This window comes from Arachis stenosperma, chromosome 4 (genome assembly GCF_014773155.1).
Source record: "Arachis stenosperma cultivar V10309 chromosome 4, arast.V10309.gnm1.PFL2, whole genome shotgun sequence".
Classification (NCBI taxonomy): domain Eukaryota; kingdom Viridiplantae; phylum Streptophyta; class Magnoliopsida; order Fabales; family Fabaceae; genus Arachis; species Arachis stenosperma.
The window spans coordinates 103,978,471-103,981,029 of record NC_080380.1 but is presented as its reverse complement, the minus strand read 5'-3'; the positions used below and the strand labels follow the sequence as shown (position 1 = coordinate 103,981,029).

At 39.9% G+C, this 2,559-nt stretch overlaps 1 non-coding gene across 1 annotated transcript; it reads left to right on the top strand.

Annotated features, from left to right (window-relative positions):
• Positions 1 to 864: 864 nt before the first annotated feature.
• Positions 865 to 968, top strand: LOC130978547 (small nucleolar RNA R71). The gene has a single exon (XR_009086172.1). It is a non-coding gene; the product is annotated as a small nucleolar RNA R71 (small nucleolar RNA).
• Positions 969 to 2,559: the final 1,591 nt, after the last annotated feature.

The window sequence follows — 2,559 nt, the reverse complement described above, 5'->3', positions numbered from 1 at the left end:
GGTTCCTTATTTTGGAACTCCTTTTTGTTCAGAGGACGTCCTAGGAGGTCTTCCTCACTGGGATTCACATCCTTCTCCTCCTTTGTGCATTCGGCCATATTGATTATATCAATGGCCTTGCAATCTCTTTTTGGATTCTCTTCTGTATTGCTTGGGAGAGTACTAGAAGGAGTTTCAGTGATTTTCTTACTCAACTGACCCACTTGTGCCTCCAAATTTCTAATGGAGGACCTTGTTTCACATATTAAACTTAAAGTGGCCTTACATAGATCAGAAACTATGTTTGCTAAGCTAGAGGGGCTCTGCTCAGAATTCTCTGTTTGTTGCTGAGAAGATGATAGAAAAGGCTTGTTATTGCTAAACCTGTTTCTTCCACCATTATTAAAGCCTTGTTGAGGCTTTTGTTGATCCTTCCATGAGAAATTTGGTTGATTTCTCCATGAGGGATTATAGGTGTTTCCATAGGCTTCACCCATGTAATTCACCTCTACCATTGCAGGGTTCTCAAGATCATAAGCTTCTTCTTCAGAAGATGCTTCTTTAGTACTGTTGGATGCATTTTGCAATCCATTCAGACTCTGAGAGATCATGTTGACTTGCTGAGTCAACATTTTGTTCTGAGCCAATATGGCATTCAGAGCATCAATTTCAAGAACACCCCTATTCTGAGGAGTCTTATTACTCACAGAATTCCTCTCAGAGGTGTACATGAATTGGTTATTTGCAACCATGTCAATGAGTTCTTGAGCTTCTGTAGGCGTTTTCTTTAGGTGAATGGATCCACCTACAGAATGGTCCAATGACATCTTAGAAAGCTCAGATAGACCATCATAGAATATATCTAAAATGGACCACTCTGAAAGCATGCCAGAAGGACACTTTTTGGTCAACTGCTTGTATCTTTCCCAAGCTTCATAGAGGGATTCACCATCTTTTTGCTTGAAGGTCTGAACATTCACTCTAAGCTTGCTCAGCTTTTGAAAAGGAAAGAACTTGGCCAAGAAGGTCGTGACCAGCTTATCCCAAGAGTCCAGGCTATCTTTAGGTTGTGAGTCCAACCATGTTCTAGCCATGTCTCTTACAGCAAAAGGGAAAAGCATGAGCCTGTAGACTTCAGGATCTACTCCATTAGTCTTAACAGTATCACAGATCTACAAGAACTCAATTAAAAACTGGTAGGGATCTTCTGATGGAAGTCCATGAAACTTGCAGTTCTGTTGCATTAGAGCAACTAGTTGAGGTTTCAGCTCAAAATTGTTTGCTCTAATGGCAGGGATTGAGATGCTTCTTCCATAAAAATTGGAAGTAGGTGTATTATAATCACCAAGCATCCTCCTTGCGCCTCCACCATTGTTATTGGGTTTGGCCATGTCTCTTTCTTTTTCGAGATTCTCTGTAAGGTTTTATCTGAATTGTTGTGCTTTAGCTTCTCTTAGCTTCTTCTTCAGAATCCTTTCAAGTTTAGAATCTGCTTCAACAAGAATGTCCTTGTCCTTGCTCCTACTCATATGAAAAAGAAGGGAACAGAAAATAATAATAGGGATCCTTGATGAGCGGATAATTTATACGCTTTTTGGTATTGTTTTTAGGTAGTTTTTAGTATGATCTAGTTACTTTTAGGGATGTTTTCATTAGATTTTATGTAAAATTCACATTTCTGGACTTTACTTTGAGTTTGTATGTTTTTCTATGATTTCAGGTATTTTCTGGCTGAAATTGAGGGACCTGAGCAAAACTCTGATAAGAAGGCTGACAAAGGACTGCTGATGCTGTTGGATTCTGACCTCCCTACACTCGAAATGGATTTTCTGAAGTTATGGAACTTCAAATTGCACGCTTTTAACGGCGTTGGAAAGTAGACATCCAAAGCTTTCCAGCAATATATAATAGTCTATACTTTATTCATGATTTGATGACGTAAACTGGCGCTCAACACCAGTTCCATGCTGCATTCTGGAGTCAAACGCCAGAAACACGTCACGAACCAGAGTTGAATGCCAAAAACACGTTACAACTTGGAGTTTAACTCCAAAAGAAGCCTCTGCACATGTAAAGCTCAAGCTCAGCCCAAGCACACACCAAGTGGGCCTCAGAAGTGGATTTCTGCATCAATTACTTACTTCTGTAAACCCTAGTAGCTAGTCTAGTATAAATAGGACTTTTTACTATTGTATTCAGTGTCTTGGATTGTATTTTGATCTTTTGATCACGTTTGGGGGCTGGCCATTCGGCCATGCCTGGACCTTCATCACTTATGTATTTTTAACGGTGGAGTTTCTACACACCATAGATTAAGGGTGTGGAGCTCTGCTGTACCTCAAGTTTCAATGCAATTACTACTATTTTCTATTCAATTCCGCTTGTTCTTATTCTAAGATATTCGTTGCACTTCAACATGATGAATGTGATGATCCGTGACACTCATCATCATTCTCACCTATGAACGTGTGACTGACAACCACTTCCGTTCTACCTTAGACCGAGCACATATCTCTTGGATTCTTTAATCAGAATCTTCGTGGTATAAGCTAGATTGATGGCGGCATTCATGAGAATCCG